Source organism: Papio anubis, chromosome 8 (assembly GCF_008728515.1).
Source record: "Papio anubis isolate 15944 chromosome 8, Panubis1.0, whole genome shotgun sequence".
Classification (NCBI taxonomy): domain Eukaryota; kingdom Metazoa; phylum Chordata; class Mammalia; order Primates; family Cercopithecidae; genus Papio; species Papio anubis.
In genome coordinates, this window is record NC_044983.1 from 86999110 (window position 1) to 87021933 (window position 22824).

General features: G+C 38.1%; 1 long non-coding RNA gene across 1 annotated transcript in view; it reads left to right on the forward strand.

The window, feature by feature from the left end:
• Positions 1-22824, forward strand: part of LOC116276382 — an 84513-nt gene that overhangs the window by 60321 nt on the left and 1368 nt on the right. The gene's annotated exons all lie outside the window — the stretch shown is intronic.

Genomic DNA, 22824 nt, shown 5'->3' on the forward strand with positions numbered 1-22824 from the left:
TTCCTTATAAAGAATAATCTGGAAATATAGGGACCCCTGGTTATAAAAAATTTTACAACTTAAACTAAAAAATTAAGTGACTATTATTATTTAAACTGAATTTTTGCTATCTCAGCTGAATCCTTGTACTGAGTGATAGTAGTTACATTTGTATTAGCCTAGCCCTGCAAGATGCCACAGCCAGCGTTCTCCGCATCTCTGCATATTATTTCAACTCCCTGTATCCATCATCAGAGCCTTTTCCTTTGCTTATTAAAAATGTATAAAAGGTAATCTTTCCATATATGTCTACAACTATCATGGATGACCTTCTATAACTCCAGAGATTTTGCCTAGTAATTGGATTAGGGATATAGATTTAGTTCGGCTCCTGGAAGCTGTGGGTTGGTTGCCAAATCACAAAAGAAAGGCATACCTCCCAAAAAAGCCAGTGTTGAAGAACATGGGGAGTGGGTAGACAGTTTCTGCTCCCAAAATCATAGAATTAGGGGACATTTGATTATCCTTGGATATATACTTTATCAAATAAATGTACAGTTGGTGAGAACACAGATAAAAACGGTCACCTTGAAAATTCAAATAAATTCCAGTCATCAACATTGAAGATAATTTGATTGCAATGATGAATAAATCTAAAGGAATCATGTATTAGTCAGAAGTGCAGATCAAACAAAGAAGGACAAAGGAAGATCACCAAGGCAGATACCAGCAAAGCTCATCTAAGCACTGTCTCAAGAAAAGTAAATATTGACTCTTAGACTTTTAGTATAGTTCCATTGCAAGTCCCTCCTGATGCTCTATTAGAGGAGGTAAGAAGATATGATCTCCATTGAGGTTTATCTCCTCCTGTACTCAAACTACCATAACTACAAGATATCCTCCCTAACTTCCATTCAGCTTGAAGAATCCAGTTGCCTCAGAAGGATTATGGCAATCAGAATGCAAATAAAAATTTTCTAGGTAATACTCAATTTCAAATTTCAAAGCATATGTTTGAAACACTAGGCAAAGTCTTTGATTTCCTCAGAGAACAGAGGTGGCCCTGTGCTAAACAATACCCATAGAAGAATAAATATCACCTGAGTATTTTTTAAAAATACACTTAGACTAGATGAAGAATCCACGGGCTAAGGTTGGAGTATACGAGAGAAGAAGCAATACACCAGTGTGTATATTAGGAAAGTGTTTGCTCTCCATTCCCAGACCCAGTTTGGGAGGACCACAGAACGCTATTTTTTAGGGTAATCCTTGCTGCAGCAGCCAAATTTGGAGACACAATACAATACATTTTATTTCTTATGCAATAATCCAAGGAAGTGGGTCTGATTGGTGGACAGCTTTTTTCTATGTGGTGACTCAGGTTCTCAGGCTCCTTCCATTCTGGGACTCTTCAGTTCTCTAGAGCCTTGGAATCCAGTAGCTAAAAGGGAAAACAGAAATTGAAAAATTCTTATCTGCTTCTTATAAATCCTGGCAGAGAAATGAGATACATCATTTCTATTAATATTCAGTTGGCAAGAATTAGTCACATACCCTCAACTAGATGTAAAAGGGGACTTGGAAACTCAGTCCCCGGTTATATAGCCTCATCCCACCAATAATTCCAAACTATGGCAAGAAAACCATGATATTTTGGTGGACAGCTGGCATCTCTACCACTAATGACCATGTAGGGTTGGGCCCTCAGAGAAAGTCAACACGTACCCATTTTCCGTCTGTGGCTCTGGAAGGTGATGATATTTGGTGATGATATTCCCCATATTAAATGAGGTAGTAGCAGTCAAAAAGAAATGGCAGTGTAGCTTATCTAGGGAAAGCAGTTCAAAGACATCCCCTTCCCACCAGCATCCTCCTCTGAAGTTTCCTGTGCTTCAGAGTGACGTGGAGAGCATGCAAAAATTTTCCTGTGTACCTACCAACCCTCCTCCAGAGAGGCACAAATGTAATGGAAAGAATGATGACAAGGTCCTGGATATAAGATGAAAGGAAGTCAAGGAATGCTGCCAGTAGCCATTCAAAGGGAACAAGTGGGAATGGGGCCATTTCAGCAGATGCCAGCAATGTAGAAAATGATGACCGAGGACCAGATAAGTCAACTTCCTTAGGTTTAGAAATAAGCAAAAAAAGGTTTAGAAATGGGCGCAGCACACCCACATGGCACATGTATACATATGTAACAAACCTGCACATGGTGCACATGTACCCTAGAACTTAAAGTATAATAATAATAAAAAAGAAATAAGCAAAAGAAAAAAAGGAGAATAATTTTGGATCATTCTGAGTCTACCTTCAACTGAGTGTATTTACTCTGAATTGTCAGAAATGGATTCTGCTACCAGGCATAATGAGACTCAAGCTAGAAATTAAGGACAATTAAATAAAGTTACGTTTTTGAGGAACATATTCAAGATTATAGTTTGAGATTTAGTCACTACTACATGTGTGACTAAACTATTTTCTTAGTGTGGTTGCATACACCCCAAGAAATTTTTAGTTTTTAATATTCTTACCAAGCTTCACTGTCTACTCTGAATATATACAGTGGTTGGGATATACATAGTATAATATTTATCATGTAAAGTTTCATGTAACACAAGTTATCATATTTATGTTTACATACTTATAGTTATATTTCTCTGTGTAAAATAGTTAACTAAATAACCACATTTTAAAAGATATTTAAGTCAGTTACTACCTTATGTCCAGTGGTGTTCTATATTCTGAAGATATAGCAATGAGTTACACAGACAAAAGCCTCTGCCATCAAGGAATTTACCTTCTAATAAATAAGCAGAATTTGCATTCTAATAAATAAGAAAGTTGACAACGTAAGTAAAATATAGAGTTACATCATATGATGATAAGGGCTATAGAAAAAAATATAAAGCAGAGAAGGTAAGAGGTAATGGGGTCAGGGTAGGGAGACATTGAATTTTATTTAATTTGATCTATGTAATTTTTATTTTATTATAAATAGACAAATTATAATTGTATATATTTACGAGGTACAAAGTGATGTTATGATATATGAATATAAGTGTGGAATGAATAAATCAAACTAATTCATATATATTCATCACCTCACATACTTTTTTTGTGGTGAGAACATTTGAAATTTACTCTCTTAGCAATTTTTAAACATATAATACATTATTATGAACTATAGTCACCATGCTGTGCAACAGATCTGAAAAACCTCATTCATCTTATCTGACTGAAACTTTGTCCCCTTTGACCCCATCTCCCAAACCCTAACCCCTGGCCTCGGTAACCACCATTCTACTCTCTATTTTTGTTTTCAGTTGTTCTGCATTTTACATACAAGTAAGATTGTGTGGTATTTGTCCTCCTGTGCCTGGCTTATTTCACTTAGCGTAATGTCCTCCAGGTTTATCTATGTGTCACAAATGACAACATTTCCTCCCTCTTTTTTAAAGTGGAATAATATTTTATTGTGTATGCATACCATATTTTTTTAAACCATGCATCTGTTGATAGACACAGGCTTATTCCATATTGATTATTGAGAACGCAGATATCTCTTCAACATACAGATTTCAAATTCTCAGTTTTCAGAGGTACCTCTATACAGTTTTCCATAAATGGTTGTACTAATTTACATTCCACCAACAGTACCCAAGAATTCCCTTGTCTTGATGGGATCTAAGTAAACTAAAGAGCTTCTGCACAGCAAAAGAAACTATCATCAGCGTGAACAGGCAACCTACAGAATGGGAGAAAAATGTCTAATATACCCACCTGACAAAGGTCTAATATCCAGAATTTACAAGGAAATTAAATTTACAAGTAAAAACCCGTCAAAAAGTGGACAAATGATATGAATAGACACTTCTCAAAAGAAGACATTTATGTGGCCAAGAAACATTTTTAAAAAGCTCAGCAACACTGATCATCAGAGAAATGCAAATCAATACCATAATGAGATACCATCTCAAACCAATCAGAATGGTGATTATTAAAAAGTCAGGAAATAATAGATGCCGGTGAGGCCGTAGATAATTAGAATTGCTTTTACACTGTTGGCAGGAATGTAAATTATTTCGACCATTGTGGAAGACAGTATGGTGATTCCTCAAGGATCTAGAACCAGAAATACCATATGACCCAGCAATCCCATTACTGGGGATATACCCAAAGGAACATAAATCATTCTACTATAAAGACACATGCCCAAGTGTGTTTACTGCAGCACTATTTACAATAGCAAAGATGTGGAACCAACCCAAATACCTATCAATGATATACTGGATAAAGAAAATGTGGTACACATACACCATGGAATACTGTGCAGCCATTAAAAAGGATTAAGATCATGTCCTTTGCAGGCACATGGATGAAGCTGGAAGCCATCATCCTCAGCACACTAACACAGGAACAAAAAACCAAATACTGCACATTCTCACTTATAAATGGGAGTTGAACAATGAGAACCCATGGACACAGAGAGGAGAATAACACACACCGAGGCCTGTTAGGGGATGGGGGGTGAGAGGAGGGAAGTTAGAAGATGGGTCAATAGGTGCAGCAAACCACCATGACACATGTATACCTATCTAACAAACCTGCATGTTCTGCACATGTATCCCTTTTTTTTAAGAAATAAAAAAAAGAATTCACTTGTCTCCATGTCCTTACCAACTCTTGTTATCTTTTGTCATTTTGATAACAGCCACTCTGACAAGTGTAAGGTGATAGATAGCTCATTGTGGTTATAATTTGCATTTCACTAATTATTAGTGATGGTGAGATTTTTTTCATCTATCTGTTGGCCATTTGTATGCCTTCTTTCTGAGAAATATCTATTCAGGTTCTTTGCCCAAATTTTAATTGGGTTATTTGTTTTCTTGTTATTGAGTTGTTTAAGTACCTTATATATTTTGGACATTAATCATTCATCAGATATATGGCTTGCAAATATTTTCTACCATTCCTAGATTGTCTCTTTACTAATTTTTTCCTTTGCTGTGCAGAAGCTTTTTTGCTTTTGTTTGTTTTTTCATATTATTGTTTATTATTTCACATTTGTTTATTTTTTCTCATTGTTGACTGAGCTTTTGGGGTCAAATTCCAAAAAAATCATTGTCCAGACCTATGTCATGTAACATTTTCTCTATGATTTTTTCTAGTAGTTTTACAGTTTCAGGTCTAACACTTATGTTTTTAATCAATTTTGAGTTAATTTTTGTATGTTGTGTAAGATAAGGGTCTAATTTCATTCTTCTACCGGTCTATATCCAATTTTCCCAGCACCTTTTATTGAAGAGACTTTCCTTTTTCCATCTTGTGTTCTTGGCACACTTTTGTCAAAAATCAATTGATTGTAAATGTGTTGGTTCATTTCTGGACTCTCTATTCTGTTCCATTATTCAATGTGTCTATGTGCATGCCCATATTATGCTGGTTTAATTATTATAGCTTTGTAATATAGTTTGAAATCAGGTAGAGTGATGCCTTCATCTTCGTATTTTTTTGTTCAAAATTGGCTTGTCTATTCAGGGGTGTGTGTGTGTGTGTGTGTGTGTGTGTGTGTGAGAGAGAGAGAGAGAGAGAGAGAGAGAGAGATTCCATCTGAAATTTGAGATTCTTTTTTCTACTTCTGAGAAAAATGACATTGAAATTTTATAGGGATTGCATTGAAACTGTAGATTGCCTTGGGTAGTATGGACATTTTAACAATGTTAATTATTCCAACTCATAAACATGGAATATCTTTCCATTTCTTGTGTCTTTCATTTCTTTCATCAATGTTTTAGAGGTTTTAGTGGACCAGTCTTTCACCTCTGATGGGGTTTGGTTTTGTGTCCCACCCAAATCTCATGTCAAGTTGTAATCCCTAGAATTAGAGGAGGGGCCTGGTGGGAGGTGATTAGATCATGGGGGTAGTTTCTAGTGGTTTAGCACCATCCCCCAGTGCTGTTTGTTTAAAAGTGTGTAGCACCTCCCCTATCTCTCTTTTTCCCCTGGCTCTGGTCATGTGAAGACTTGCTTTGCTTCACCTTTGCCTTCTACCATGATTCTAAGTTTCTTGAGGCCTCCCCAACTGTGCTCCCTGTACAGCCTGCAGAACTGTGAGTCAATTAAACCTTTCTTCTTCATAAATTACCCAGTCTCAGTCTCAGGTAAACCTTTCTTCTTCATAAATTACCCAGGCAGCATGAGAAAAAATTAATACAACCTCATTTGTTAAGCTTATTCTAAGTATTTTCTCGGTAGCTATTGTAAGTGGAATTGTTTTCTTGATTTCGGTTTCAAATAGTTTGTTGTTAGTGTATAAAAATACTACTAATTCTTGTCTGTTAGTTTTTATCCTGCAAACTTACTGTATTCATTTATTAGTTCTAGCAGTTTTATGGTGGAATCTTTAGGATTATCTACATGTAAAATCATGTCATCAGAAAACAGAGACAATTTCACTTCTTTCTTTTCTATTTGGATGTATTTTATTTCTTTCTCTTTCTCTTGCCTGATTGTTCTGGCAAGGACTTCCAGTACTGTGTTGAATAGAAGTGGCAAGAGTGGACATCCTTGTCATCAATGTTAAGTATAATGTTAGTTATGGGCTGTCATATATAGCTTTAAATGAGTTGAGGTACATTCCTTCTGTATGTAATTTGTTGAGAGTTTATTATGAAAAAGTACTTAATTTTTTCAAATGGTTTTTCTGTATCTAAATGAGATAATCATATCATTTTTGTCCTTCATTCAGTTAATGTGATGTATCACAGTTACTGATTTGTATATGCTGAACTATCCTTGCTTCCCCAGTATAAATCCTGCTTGATCATGGTGAATGATCCTTTTAATGTAAGATTGAATTAAATTTGCTAATATTTTTGTTGAGTATTTTTGCAACTGTAATTCATCAGGGATATTGGCATGTAATTTTCTTTTCATGTCCCTGTCTGGCTTTGATATCAGGGAATGTGGCCTCATGTAATGAGTTTGGAAGTATTCTTTCCTCTTTTATGTTTTGAAATAATTTGAGAAGGATTGATACTAGTTCTGAAATATTTGGTAGAGTTATTCAGTTAAGCTATTAAGTCCTAGGCTTTTCTTTGATGAAAGACTTTTTATTACATATTCAATCTCCCTACTCATTGTTGGACTATTTAAATTTTCTATTTCTTTATAATTTAGTCTTCATAGGTTCTTTCTAAAAAGTTTTCCACTTCTTCTGGGTTATCCAATTTGTTGATGTATAGTTATTCACAGTGATCTTTTATGATCATTTGTATTTCTGTGGTATCAATCTTCAGGGTCACAGGGTATATTCCCTGGCTGAGCATTACTGCTACTTGTGTTTTTCAGTTGGGCAAGGCTGCAGGCTGTGCTTGCAGAAGTTAAGCACTCTGAGGCTAGGCAGAGTCACTGCTCAAAACATGGGTCCAAAGGCTATGCTCTGTAGCCATGCATATTTGAAGCTTTCCTCCTTGCCTGAGTGGGGCTTTGAAATGGGCTCTGAGTCTGGGTCGGGCCACTGTTTGAACTCAGAGGTTGGGCAGGTCTAGCCCTTAAGCTCTGCAGAAATGCATGTAACAGGACTCTCCCTTCCTGGGTGGGGCCTTGGAATAGGCTTTGGAACTGGGCCAAGCTACTCCTTGGTCTAGGCAGGACTCACTCCTGTGCTCTACAGAAAGGCACTATAGAGGGTGTCTCCTAGCTTGGGTGGAGCTTTGGGGTGGGCAATGAGTCTGGGCCAGGCTGCTGATTCGACTCCCAGGCCAGGCACTAGCCCCTATGCTCTACAGAAATGTGTTGTGACTGTGTCTTTTTGCCTGGGTGGGGATCTGCTGTAGGCTCTGAGACTAGGTGTGGAGGCTGGCTGCCTAGGGCTCTAGCCAGATTGAACGTCCTGCTATACTTCTGGGAGCCACCAGCTTGGCTTTGGGGGTGAACTCTGCTGTTGGCTGGGATGGCATCACCGGTGGAAACAAAGGGCTATCATCAAGATCCTTGAGCCTCCTTTTTGTGTTTCTATCTGATCCCAGGTGGTCTAGTCCCGTTGTTACACCCAGTGTTCCCTTTGAGGTGAGATGGAGATGAGCTCCCTGACAAGTGTCCCTGAATACTGAGAAGCTGGATGACTACCTCTAGAGCTCTTTACTCACTATGGAAACTGTTGATTCAGGGGATCTTCCGTATGTGTTGTGTTGTCTTAAAGGAGGGAAATGATGATGTAGTCAAAGTGAAATCATTCCTCTTATCTTATGATATAATTTTATTTAGTTCTATGGTTTACACTCAGTCTTAGTCCTAAGCTTTTGGGTTTTCATAAAGTTCTTTTCATCTGAGGATAATTGCTAACTGAAATATCTGTGGGAGAAAGTGAAGCCTGGGACCTCAGATTCAGTCATCTTGCTGATGTGACTCCTCTGATGTTGCATTTTAAACAGGGATGTGAATAAAGCTTCACTGAGAAGTCCAAAAAGAGCTGAGGGAGCAAGATATAAGGATAAATGAGAAAAAGTACCCTGGATAGAGTGAGCATGTTTGGTGTGTTTGAGGAAGAGTTGCGGGGTCAGGGTAGCCCAAACAAAGTGCATGAGGCAGATAGCAGGAGGTGAGTTCAGACAGATCATATGGAGTAGAGTAAATATTGTCAACCCTTGAAGAGAACTGAACAGAATTAATTGGCCTTCAAATTATCTTCATTAGGCTTATGAATTTATTTAATGTGAATCTGTCTCAGAAGATAGTCCTCCTCAAGCTATAGTCAAAATCAGTTTTTCGAGGCTGCATGGATGTTGCAGGTGTTAGATTACAGTGCATTTTGCATGGTGCCACCAGCCAGTAAAGACCCTGGAAGCCCTCTGGCTGTGTTGTCAGGGTGATCCATCACTGGCTATTCCCTCTCCTGCTGAATGGTCATGCACACAACATATGCCAATTGGGCCACTCCCTCAATGGCCAGCCCAGTCCCTCCTCTTCAACACATAGTGTAGGAAAAAAGTACAACCCGCATATACACACAAAACAGATGCATCATCACCCCACAAAGGCAATTGGGTGGAGCAGTCTTTGTTACCTTTTGGTACACAACTCCCACCATACTCTCTTGTTGCTTTTTTCACTCTTCAGTGTTTCCCTTGATACTCACCTCGAACCAACTTAACCTGAATAAAAGTCCTGGTGAAAGCAAATGTAAAGGAAGTACATGGGGTAATTTGTGACTCTACCCAATATCCTTGCTTGGCCTGAGCACCCTGCCAAGGGTCCCAGAAATGTAGCTTTGAAATTTGCATAGCGCGTAGAACATGGACCTGAAAACAAACAGACTGAGAATTAAATACTGATTTTTCCCATATAGGAGAATCACAATTTCTGTACACAATATTTTATTTCCACAATGGGTGCAAAATACGCTTGCTAAAAAGATCCAAAGGCAGATTCTATTTTTCAAACTTCATTATCCTGCTTTATAATCTTCTAATGTAGAATGCAATTTGTTTATCTCATCGATATTAATGTGTTTTATATTTTTGATCAAATTGTGTATGTTGAGATGGGTTCTTAAATTTCTGTTTACTTTCTAGATTAAATCTTACCACATAAAGAATTATCTCCTTTGTGAACAAATGTGTCAAAATCAACTTGGATCTGCTTGATGGTTCTCACACCTTCAGCGTTCATAAGACAACATTTTTATGTCACCAGATGTAACCCAGATGGTACATATTAATTTATATATGGATATTGAAAAAAATGTATGGTTTCCATCTGAGGTCTTTTAAGTATGATTTTTAAATTGATGCAAATATTGCTTTTTTTTTCCAACTTGCACTGTAATACAGTCAAAATATGGCTCCCAGGTGAATGAACAATTATCTGTTTCATTTGGCATCATTCTTGTATTTCTGAGCCATGACTTCTGAATGAATGTATGTCTTTTCAGACCTGGTTTCAACTGGCTGAAGAGCATTTTGATAGTGTCAGGTAACTCTCATTACACTGAAAGACGGTGCTGATAAGATAAATTTAGAACATCTTTCATCTCATTTTCAATATTAACAACTGTCGTATAGTCTTGCCAGGAAACGTAAATGTGTGATAAAGTTTAGACATTTTAATGCTTTAGTCTCTCCTGTTTTGATAAATATTAGACATAAGGTGGTACTGAAACACCATCCCAAGATCTCTAGGTTTTCAGGAAAAAATGGTTCATCATAAGCTCATTATAAAACTGTATACAAAAGAAATTGTAGGGCCAATTCAATAAACAAATCTGAGATTTTGGTCTCCTGTTATCCTTTCCTTCATTCCAGGAAGAGTCTAAAGTATACTGTTCAAAAGTAACAATATGAACATTTTGTAATGGTCTTTGAGTATATCTTTCAAAAGAGATCTGATAAGGATTACTACAGAAAAAATACTTTCTTCACATTTCTCTTCTTCTGCTTCCATCTCTTCCTTTTTCTTTTCTATATTATTCTGCTTTAGCCTATTGTTACTTAATGGACATCAATACCAGCATCCTCTTTGTGTATTTTAATCATGCATGGATAAACAGACACACTTCAGTGGCCAGAAATTTTCACAAATTAGAAACAATTAATATGCTAAGATTCCCACTTACTCATCCAAAATAATATGTGAATATCATAAGCATTGTTCAAAACATATCTTTGAACATAGAATAGAGGTCAGTTTAGCAACACCATCCCCTACCAACCTTCTGTTGTGAAACTTAGATAATTAATTTACATTTGGCTTTCCTTATTGTTTTGCATACAAATTAGAATGCTTAAAGCCTCCAACAAACTTGGTCACTGAGTCAAAGAAAGGAAGATGAGAAAATAGAGAAATTGCTCAGCAGACTATATACATTCCTTAAAAGAATTATGTGTTCAGCTATGTATCCAGTATGCACAAACAGACCAGAGTCATCCATTCCTATAATGTTTAACATTCTCTTTTATAGTTGCATAAAAACACAAGGACAATCTCTTACCTTTCCTTTCTCTGTTCTCTCTCCTCAGGAAGGGAAGAAAAAAAACAAAAAACAAACAAAAAACCAAGCAAAACATGGACACACACACACACAAGAACACAGTCTCCCAGAATTCCCCATAATTCACTGTGGAAGCAGGAAAGCTGCTGTAAAGAGCACAGGTGCTGAGAGGAGAAAGCAATGCTGTGCTACATGTAGAAGAGAGAAGTATATGCCTTGTCCCAAACCAATATCACATGCTATCACATAGGAGAGGAAGCCACACCTCTGAGGTGCCACTGAATCCTTCTAGGTGAAAACAATTCCTCTTACTTTAGCCTGCTGAGGCTTTCACCACAGAAGTTGGGCACAGGTCCAGAGACCAATACCAGAGTGAAAACACAGTGCTCCTCCCAACCCAGTCCCTTTGGACTCAACTACTTTGGGGTAGGCAGATACTAAGATAGTACCCAGTAATCCTTGCCTCTTGGCATTCATGCCCATGTGTAATACCCTCTCCTTGAGTGAGGGCTGGACATAGTGACTTGTGTCTAACCAATAGAAAATGGCAAAGGTAATGGATGTCACTTCTATGATGAGGCTGCAAAATATTGTGACTTCTGTTTTGCCATCAGACTTTTATTTCCTTAATTTTCATGCTCTGATAAAGCAAGTTGCCATGTAGAGACACCCACATAACAAGAAACTGGGATGGCCTCTGGCCAATAGCCAGCAAGAAACAAAGACCCCCAGCTTGACACACTGCAAAAAAGTGAGCTCCTCGGCCTAACAGCCTGTAAGAAACTGAATCTTGCCAATATCACTGAACTTGGAAAAAGATCTTTCCTCTGTTGAGCCTTCTGATTACACCACAGCCCTTGCTGATACTTTGATTGAAGCCTTTTGGAAAACTCTAATGCAGTGGATCCAGAGACGTTCTGCCCAAATTTCCAACCTACAAAAACTGTGAGATAATAAAGGTGTATTGTTGTAAGCCACTAAATTTGTGATAATTTGTTTCACAATAGTAGATAACTAATACACCTCCCAACAGGGTACTTCCAAAATTCCTGTTCTGCTTGTGAATGAAGTCCCAGCAGTCTGACTCACCAGTTAGCATAGCCCATTTCAGGCTGAGCTGGTACCTTACAACAATACATCCACTAACTTCTTTCCAAGAGGCAAGACTACAGAAAACATTTTGTATTATCTGGGTGTTTCATTTTTCTACACTCTCCTTTCCTCAAGAAAAACTGAGAATTAACTGAAGAAATTTTCTTACATCTTTAATTTGTGCCAGGGGTGTAGCCAGAGAATTGAAAGCTTCAAGTCATAGAATAAACAAAGTGCATAAAAGTCCAGATGCTGCACCTCTCAAAACTACTTTACTTTATGTTCATTTTCTTTCAGGATAAGAACCACTTTATTTAAGTTGTATCATGAAATTAGTAATTTAAAATATTTATAAGGATTAACTAATTACCGATTATTTTTGATAAAACCTAATGGTTATGTTTACACTAGTAAAATGTGCTCTTCTATTTTAACTGGACAACATATGCATAGGATGTAACTGACAAGTTTTTCCCTCTATATTATTTAAAATGCATTTTTTTTTTTCAAAGTAAAACTTGATTTCCAAGGTCCGACATAAACCTCTAAGGCTATTTTTGTTGACAGCAGCAGAAAAATCATCACTGACTTTATCACTTCGGAGATGACTACTGCATAAACAGTAACTGAATATAAGAGGGTAGGCTAGGCACCTGGGATGAAGTACTTGCTGCTTAATGCAGATCTTCAGTCTCTACACCTCCTTTAATGCACTGCATTCAGATAGTATGGTTTGGCAACAAACAAAAGCAACAGTTTAATGGAAGTATTGAAAACTGTTCTACATTATTTTCTTTCCTTATCCCACAAATTAGAAAATATGTCTGGCAGTTTTGCTAACAGTTCAATAATGCACTTCATTTTGCTACTATTCTCAATGAATTTTCTCAATTTCTTCTTTAATAAATCAATGCCAAAATAAAACTTGGAGGTAAACAGATTTTAATTGAGTCTTTGTGATGTTATGTATCTTGGAATTTGGAAGTCGTAGAATTATACATAATTTTACTGGTTTATTTTGTTTAAATATTTGGCATTGAGTATTATAACAGCTTTTTGATGGGAAAACAAATATCGAAGACACTCTCTTTGTAGGCTGTCTATGACATTTGAGGAAGAGCTGGGGACATTCAAGGAGAGCTTCTGCCAGAGCTTTTAATTTCTCCCAAGTCTTATATGTTGTTTTCTTGATCAGAATTGTGGATGCTGAGATTCAAAATTAATAATGCATACTAACTTGCCAGTTGGTAAACTTAGTTCTTTTGGTGATATTTGGTTTTTGTTTGTCAAAAAAAGTTGCTCATCCAACCAATAGTCAGAGACCTTCATACACACTGTCATTTGTAATACCCACAACAATCACTATCCAAAATGAGAGACACTCTAGCCCTTGCTTGATGCTCTTATATCATGAAAAACAAAAGGGCATAAGGAGAAGTGTTTGTCAAGTTGATATGAAATATAAAGGGTGTTTTCATAAAGCAAACCTAGTCTTGTTAAAAGTGCTGTACTCTGTCGCACTAGCAAAGTTCACTCTAAAAGTGTGTTCTCATCATTCAAGATAACAACAACAAAAGAGTTTCTTTACCTGTCACTCTCCTTCCTGACTTTTAGTTCACTAAAACACCGCATCCTTACTCAAGAAACCATTACCTGAAAAGCAAAAACATGAAATAGAAACCAAGGCCAGGCACAATGCCTCACACCTGTAATTCCAGCACTTCTGGAGGCCAAGGTAGGTGAATCACCTGAGTCCAGGAGTTTGAGAACAGCCTGGGCAACATAACAAAACTCTGTTTCTACTAAAAATATAAAAATTAGCTGGGCATGGTGGCTCACACCTGTAGTTCCAGTTACTTGGGAGGCTGAAGCAGGAGGATTGCTTGAGCCTGTGAGGCAGAGGTTGCAGTGAGCTGAGATCATGCCACTGCACTGCAGCCTGGGTGACAGAACAAGACTCTGAAAAAATAAAAATAAAAGTAAAAAAAGAAACAATTTTCAGTGTTAAGTTTCAATGTCTTTTATTTTGAGAAATTGATAAAAATTGTAAAAGTGTGGGAAGGCATGTAAAAAGAGTTTTTTCTGGAAGAAAAAAGTGGAAAAGAAATATATGTTATATGGTAGATTTTACTATTGTGGTAGATTGTATGCTCCAAAAATGGACACAGTGACATCCTTCATCCTACACATACTTATAATGTAACTGTGCCATTCCTCCCATTGAGAGATGGATCTATGTTCCCTTCCCTCATAGCTGGATAAACTCCTGGCCGTGGCAGAAGTTACAGTGTATGGCCTCCAAGACTAGTCATAAAAGAGTATATACCTTCAGCACAGCTTTTTAGAAGAGCTTGCTCTTGGACCACAGTCTCTTTGCCATGAGAAAGCTGTATCAGATGGAATGGACTGTGTGGAGAGAAACCAATACTGTACACTCTGTAGCCCCAGCTGAGTGTGGTCCAACCACCAGTCAGCAATTACCAGATATGAGTGGTGAGTCTTCAGATTATTCCAGCCCTTGGCTGTCAAGTTGTCCATAGTTTTTCTCTCACCACAGCTAATAATGCTGTATAAAACAAATGCAAGCTCTCCCTGATGGGTCTTACCTATATTAGAGATTTCTGAACAAAATTAGTGATTGGGGTGACATGTTTCACAATAAATAATTAATGGAAAAGACTTATCTCCATTATGTAGATGAGGCAACTGAAGTTCATAGTGGATATATGATTTAACTAGTAATACAGCACTATTAAACTACAGAGACTGAGTGGGCTCAAGTTCTATTCCCTTTCTCTATATAGAAATTTGTGAAGTTTGTTCCTGAGTAACTATTTGGTGAAATGGAAAGTTTGTCTTCAGTGGTCTTGGTTTCCTCTCAGATACACCTAAAAATATTTAATGCTTATGTCTCTATTGGGAAATTACAAGTTCATAGATAAGATGTTTCCCATGACTTTTACAATGAAGAAAGTATTTTCAGACCACCATGGTGATAAGGCAATTTCTGTTTTCTAGTTTCACGTCATTCATGAGTTCATCTGGTTTAGATCTTCTTTTGCCCTCATTCCTTAGAATGTCTGCTTAAATTTTGGCAGCATTCAGTTGAAAATAAAGGCTGAATACCTGATAATTAACTGTAGTGCTGCTAAAAAGAAACAGTGCAAATACAAATAAAAAGGAACTACATAGCGTCTCATTTACAGTCTCCTTATGCACATTTATTCCACTTATATTTGATTTCTCTTCTATTACTATTGATATTACAAAATGTAACCTTGTTGAACATTTACAGTTATGCCTCATTCTTTGTCTAATCATCTCAGATGTTATCATACACGATCAGGAAGTGCTACTGAAGTATTTCCCACGGGACTTAAAGAAAGATTGAAGGGTAAATGTCATCTTAGAACTTACAAAGGCAAGAATTCCACTCTTGACACTTCCTCTCACCCCTTGCCTGATTGCTCACAGATGTCACACTCAGAAAGCAATGTCTTTTTTTTTTCTTTTTCTTTTTCTTTTTTTTGAGGCGGAGTCTCACTCGATCACCCAGGCTGGAGTACAGTGGTACAGTCTCGGCTCACTGCAACCTCCACCTCCCGGGTTCAGGCGATTCTTCTGCCTTAGCCTCCTGAGTAGCTGGGACTACACTGCGCCCAGCTAATTTTTTGTATTTTTAGTAGAGATGGGGTTTCACCATGTTGACCAGGCTGGTCTCGAACTCCTAACCTCATGAGCTGCCCCCCACCCACCACCGCCCCCAGCCTCCCAAAGTGCTGGGATTACAGGCGTGAGCCACCACGTCCGGCCGGAAAGCCATTTCTTAAAGTTGTTTATTGCAAATCTTCTTCCTTTGCGTCATATTGTCAACTAATAATTATTTAACATCCATTTGATATATGGAATTGTATCTCTTCCTATTGTACAACTTCCTATCAGATTTTAGGTAAGAGGCAAAAAGCATGTGATAGAGACTTTTCAATTACCAAATTAAGAAATAAATGCTGGATGGATTCTCATATAGTTGCTAGTCATACCTTTATCGGAACACTGAGAGGCCCCCATTTCATTGCCCCAGAACTTTACCTTAATGTACTTGTTTAGAAAGATGGTTTGGAAATCCTGACCCACTTCAGGTTAACAGCACCAAGATGCTTGGTAAGACTGGTAATGTTAACAGTAGTAAGATGTGATAACGTAACCAGAGGAAACAAGACTTTTTATTTGAAACATCATCTATCAAGGACAGCAGCTTGAGACAGTTTTTTAAACTATACTATGAGCATTTGAGTATCACAGTTTATCTTCTCAAAATGCTAGTTTAAACAAAGTACACAAGGTGAGATTAAATGAGGAAAAGAAAAACAACAGACGGTTGTTATTGGGGGTTTACTATATCTAAGGAATTTAATATATATATGTATATTTCCTGATTTAATTCATACAGAAACCCAGTGACATAGATTGTATTGCTCATTTACAGCCATGAAAACTGAAGTCTCCACATGGAGTAACTAAACCAAATCCACTAGCTACAACATAGCAGAGGCAGGATTCAAAGCTCTGCAGCTCCAAAGTCCAAGCTGTTGCTACCAGGCTATGCCTCTCTCAATAGACGTGTACTTGGGAGTAGTCTGTCAGCTAAGAATGCACATTTAAGGCAGTTTTTGTATCCTGACACTGCCATTTGATCACATATGTGACTGTTTACTCTCTGGATATTAGTTTCTCAATCTCTAAAATGAGGATAATTCCTGATACGGATTTAGAGATTATGTAATGCCTTACAGAGCGCTCAATAACTTGTCGCTGTTATTATTTCATGATATGAAGAACATAATTTTTCAGTCTGCTCCCAATAATTTGTGGGAGGCAAAAGAAAAAGAACAAAGTTATTTATGTTTCAGTCACCATGGCACTGCAGTTTTGCTTAAACAATACTGTTTTTTGTTTTTGAGATTGTCTTGTCCCTTTAACTTTTTTTCTTCAAAGCACCTGACAAACATGAGTCAATTCATTTTTCTCTTTTTTTCATTATTAGTTTTCATTGCCCTCCTTGTCAAGTTGCATTTAATAATTTATCAATTATGCCTGATCAGGCCTGCTTGGCTGGCACAGCTAAGCTATAAAGAAGAACATGAACAGATGTCAAAAATGCATTTGTTTTCTCTTTTTTTGCCAAATGCCAGGCAAAGAATGGCACCGTTCTGCTTGCCTGCCCCTTTTACTGGTGAGTAGTGCAAAATGGTTCACACAACATCTGCTTTTCTAAAGACCTGCTAGCATTGCCCACGTATCTCCAGATGTTGTCACGCATAAACACAAATATCTGTAGGACTGAAAGTGAACAAACTCTCTTGGGATGCCAAATTCAGTGTTGTTTTGTTCTGTTTTGTTCTGGGGCCTGGGAAAATGGTAAAGGAATGGAGTATGGATCTAGTATTTTGATTCCATTTGCAGAAGATTATTTTCCCTCTGTAAATTGACTGCCATTTTAATAACACAGTACTGAAGTGAAAGATGCAGGTTAAGCCCCTTAGCTGTGCCCACAACCTCAGGAAGAATGAAAAGGGATGATACATTGCAGAAAAGGTCCTACTGTGAGACAACCAAACCCACATCAAGGCTTCAGAGAACAAAACAAGAATTTACTTCTTGCCTCAGGAAAACTATGAATCGTTATTAAAGTGAGTTCAAAATATAAGGAAGTCCTTCCTGCTCTGCCCACCTCTCTTTGCCACCACTACCATCCTTCCTAAAACTGTGGATCACTCTGCCTCTCCTTTATGATTCCACTTCTTTCTGTTGTCCTTAGATGAGTGCTCTCGGTCATTTGTTTGCCTCCAAATTCCCCCTCAGTGGAGCTTGGGTGGGTGGGGCAAGGAGCTCATTTTAGCTCTTGTACCTATAAGGAAAGAATGAAGAAAAGTCACCCCTCCTGGTCCAGTATCAGAGGAAAGGACATATAAGAGCAAAGGTTTTCCTCATTAAGAGAAATCATCTCAACATACTTAGGTATTTGGAGTTAAGTAGCTCTATCTCTTCATGAGTGTTCTAGTTTAGTCTGGGCCACACACCTAAAAGGGGCATCTATGTCCCACAAAAAAGGAGATAAATCCTGTTATGCCATAATGAGAATAGAAATTATGACTTGAAGTTGTGTTGTTATTCATGCTCCTCCCCCTGCCTGGATCTCTAGCCTTATCCTGTGACAGCAGGTCTAGATTGACAAATGGAAGAGCATCGTCAAATAGCATTTTCATGACAGTCACTGAACATTTTATTGTAGAACTGGAGTCACAAACTTTTTCCTATAAAGGACCAAATATTACAGATTTTCATCTTTGCAGGACGTATCATCTCTGTCACAACAACTCAGATTTGCCATTGTAGCATGAAAGAAGCCATAGACCTTGCAGAAATGAATGGGCATGGCTGTGTTCTCTAAAGCCTTATTATAAAAAACAGGCAGTGCACATGTGTATGAGCACACACTCACACAGAAGGTGGCAGACTGGATTTAGCCCATAGGTCATAGTTTGCTAAACTCCGTTAATAGAAAGGAGAAGTGAATATATATTAAACTATTATAAGAAATCACAGTTACTTTTGCACCAACCTAATATTTGTGACGATTACTCTGTGGGTCAGTGAGGAATATTTTTCTGCCCCTCTCTGGATGCTTTATTTCATGACTGGAATTTGAACATCTCACTACTCTTCTTTGATCTGTTTGCTTTATGCAATAAGCATATTTTCAAAAATGACCAAGGTATGAACCCTGTCTTCAAGCAGTGAAACAATGTGTTATTGATGTAGGATATAGTAGAAACAAGGAAGAGACATATTAGAAGAGTAGGAAAGCTTCATAGAGGAAGTAACAAAGCCCAAATCTTGAAAGTTTTACTGGGATTTACTATATTGGGTATCCCAGACATTGTGACATTCTAGGTATAATAGTGAGGTCTGCCAGAAAAGTAAAAAGAAAGACATGAAAAACCATGACCCATTTGGGGAAAGGTAGCATGTTCTGCAAAAGTTTACTGAAAGGTGAAACTAGGTTGTCATGGTGAGGTAAGGTTGTAGAAGGAGGCAAAGTTAGATTACAGAAGCCCTTGTATACCATGCTAAGGCACTGTAGGTTTCACCGATGCTTTGCTCCCTTGATGTGGAGTGGAATCATGGGCAGAGATCCCTGTCAGGTTAGCTCAGTGTAAGGGCTGAGTCCCACTCTGCTGCTTGATTCCTCACACGGTCACTGCTGTGTGCCATTGTTCAACCTCTCTGTGCCTCAATTCTTCCACGTTTAGAAGGGGACAATGATAATATAATTAATGCCTACTGCATGGAGTTATTATAAGGATTAAATGAATTAATATTCATAACACTTTTGAACAGGATCTGCAACACAGTAAGGTGGTATACTGGGATTATACTCAGGAATCACCTGATGGGACTTTTTTTTGCCCCTAAAACACATTGACCATTTATGAATAAAAAGAAATAAAAATATTAGGGCAGTCCAGGAGAAAAGTTCTGAGCCTGAATTTTAGCGCTAGGGATAAAAAAGAGGAGGTAGTTATGAGATATAAAAAAGAGGTATATTTAAAAAAAGTTTAATTGCTGATTGAACGGGCATGACATATCCTTAGAGACAACTGAACATCTCAGCAGAGACTAGTTTTAGTTTGCCATCTGGGTGAATGGCAGTGAGGTTTCTGGCATAGAGAATCCCAATGAAGAGGAAGAATTGGGGAGAGTACTTAATATGCTATTCATTTCCTACCCACACTCCTTTATTTAAAAAACAGCCTCTCTTTCCACAGCTGCTGGATGGGGCATTCCTTGTGCATGGGGTGCTCATCTAATTTATTATCTAAATGGAGGCATGTTAGCGATTGAGAATAGGAAGCTGCCAATAATGATTACAGAACAGCAGGAATGAGCTAGGATTCTCCAGAGCAAAGTGGGGTACATGTTCCCCCCACCTGTGAAGCACATGATCCCGTGCCAGTCTACAGTTGACTGCGAGCAAATGCTTCGCCCCGATTTTTGCAATAATATCTTTTCTGCCTAGAATTTAAGACTGATAAATTGAAAAATTATTTGTTTAGTCAAAAAGTAGTTACTGAGCATTAACTATATACCGGGAAAGGTCCCAGGCACTGTTGATATAGCATTTAACAAAGAAGAAAAAGCTCTGCCTTGATGGAATGATATTCTAGTAGAAAACTAGATAAAAGATAAATGTATAAATAATGTCTGAGAATGGTAGGTACTGGGGAGAAAAATCAACCAACTAAGGTGGTAGAAAATGGTAGGGTGCTGCTTTTAGATTGGGTGGTTACGAATAGGGAACTATTTGAGGAGGTGATATAAGCAGAGATGTGAATTAAATAGGAAAGAAGTTTGATGTGTGTGAGCAAGAGAATGACTCGTGTAGTGAAGGAGGAAAAGGGTAATAGAAAATAAGAATAGGGAGGATACAGTTGATAACTGGAAGGCAGTCCCTCAGAACTGAGACTAAATTTGGTTCCTGGCTTTCCATAAGTATTCAGTTGGTTACATACACAACAGACACTCTAATTCCTTTACTGTCTTCTAATCACAGCTGAGTATTGGCAAATGCTTGGCTTGGAAATGGACAGGGAAATAGGTTTGGTCAAATGCATAGTAAAGTCAAGTCTGAGCTGGATCTTCTTCACAAGTTGCCCCCACTTTTGAAAAGAACTAAATGAATCTCCTTTCTTTCTCTGGATGCCTAGAATTGCAGCCAGCATGTTGTGACTTCCCATGAGGGAAGTGGCCCAAGCTTAAACAAATGTGGCAAGGAGGGCTGAGTAGATGTCATGTTTGTCCTTCCATGTCCATGGGCTTTTTTGTTGTATCCTTTTAGTAAGTCAATTTTTACTTAAATGACCTAGAGTATGCTTCTACCCCTTCCAGCAGAGCATCTTAATTTCCCTTTTGAACATGCTGAGTTTGATGGACCCATGAGTCTCTCAAAGAGGCAATGTCTAATTTGAAGTTAAAGGTCCACACCGGAGTCAGAGATAATCGTAAGAGAATCATTAACATGTCCCACCACAGAAATGTTGGAATCATCCTGTTAGGGTGTGATACATGGAAGGAATGAGGGCTAGGCACAGACTAGAATACTGGGCTTACCGCTACATTTGAGTGGACAGTTCTTAAAGGAGTGAAGCTGAGCTGAGGGAACAGGAATGAGAATCAATGGAGAGGACTTGTTTTCCCCCTAAAACACATGCTGTCCCCACTGGGGGATTCTGGCATGCTGCTGGTCATGGGGGAGCTTAGCATAGCAGTGGGCAGAGGAAGGAGTCAATACAGAATACTGAGAAGAAAAAATCAGCTGAGGCCAGTGGCTTATGCCAGTAATCCCAGCATTTTGTAAGGCCAAGGTGGGAGGATTGCTTGAACCCAGGAATTTGAGGCCAGCCTGGGCAACATAGCAAGACCCCATCTCTTAAAAAAAAGAAATAGCTGGGCATGGTAGAGCACATATGTGGTCCCAGCTGCTTGGGACACTGAGCCAGGAGGGCCACTTTAGCCCAGGAAGTCAAGGCTGCAGTGAGTATAGCCCTACCACTGCTCTCCAGCCTAGGCAACAGAGCATGACCCTGTCTCAAAAAATTTTAAAAGACCCAAAAGGTAGAAGAAGACATCTCCTCTCTGATTTAGTTTTTTCATTTGAAGCAGATAATTTCTCCTATTTTGTAGATTCTTATTCTAATTTGCTTTGGTAAGCGCTGGAGTTGGAGGGGCTCTATCCAGAATGTTCCTGGCATAGACTCACTTCTTTGGCACAGCCAGTGAGCTCCTTCTATTCGTTTCTGGGCCCCCTGCTCACAACACCTGTGTCTGGCTCAAATCTGTCATCTCAAGAGTTGGTGCTAGGGCCATATTAGGAGGAGATGTATTTTTAAATCCCTTAGAAAATAGCACTGGCAGTAATTGGCTCTTAGATCTCAGTAATGCTTACTGGTTTGATCTATAAAAATATATTTCCTCCCTCCACCCCTACCCATTGCCTTATTTTCTCTTCATGTTGGGAAATGATTTTTCATTTTATTTCCTACTTTGTTCTGTGGAGTCCTGTACCAATTTCACAAATAGGAAAGAAAAGAAAAATCTCTATATTTGTTTTCTTGCTGCTGCTTAAATATTGATCTTTAGAAATTTATGAAGGATTGCCTGAGGCCTCCTAGGAAGTCTAAATTGGAATTGTGATTTTTCTTCTTGTTGCTTTGTATGAGTCATCAGGAATAAGTATTTTTGTTATTTTTGATGATTATTTTTAAAATAACACTAACACTTTTCTTGGGGCTTAATTCACTGCTGCAGAGGATGTCACCACTGCTTAAAAGCTCTTGGGCAGTCAATGCTGTCTGTAATTGTTTGACAGAAGTTCTGTGAAATTCCCTTTTCCAGTATGCTCAGTACACGTTACTATGCTTAAGTAAATGTTTTTTCCACGGTTGTTTTTAACAGTCCTTGGAGATTCTAGAAACCTCCTGTAAGAAAGTTGTGACCCTCTGGTTCTTTGTGCCTGTGTGCCCAGAAGGAAATTGACTCATATATGAAGAAGCTACGCTTCTAAGGAAAATTCTGACTCGGTAACTTCAGGTTGCTCTATAAAGCAAATAAGACCTCACACAGCATCCTTCCCTTTTTTCTGCTTTTGTTTCTTTTGAAGGAAAATGCTGCTATTGCCTGTCACTTTTTATGATATATACAAA